The sequence below is a fragment of the Corapipo altera genome, unplaced genomic scaffold, assembly GCF_003945725.1.
Source record: "Corapipo altera isolate COAL_440 unplaced genomic scaffold, ASM394572v1 288, whole genome shotgun sequence".
In the NCBI taxonomy this organism is placed as follows: Eukaryota; Metazoa; Chordata; class Aves; order Passeriformes; family Pipridae; genus Corapipo; species Corapipo altera.
Window position 1 is genome coordinate 22,850 of NW_020885071.1, and position 275 is coordinate 23,124.

Below are 275 nucleotides of genomic sequence, written 5' to 3' on the forward strand. Positions count from 1 at the left end.
GGAGGGGGCCCACAAAATGGCTTCCTGTGGCGGGGCGGCCTCGCGCGCTCCCCGCGCCCGCGGCTCCCTCCTCACGGGGCGGCGGCGGCGGCGGCGCCCGCCCTCATACCCCCGCGGCGCTGGCGGTGCGGCGCGGCGTTGCCCGGCGGTGCGGCGGCTCTGTCCGTCCGGGGCTCTGTCCGTCCGGGGCTCTGTCCGTCCCCGGTTCCCCGCCGGGCTCGCGGCGGCTCCTCGGAGGCGCTGCCGAGGCTGCGCGCGCCGCCTGCCCCCCCCCC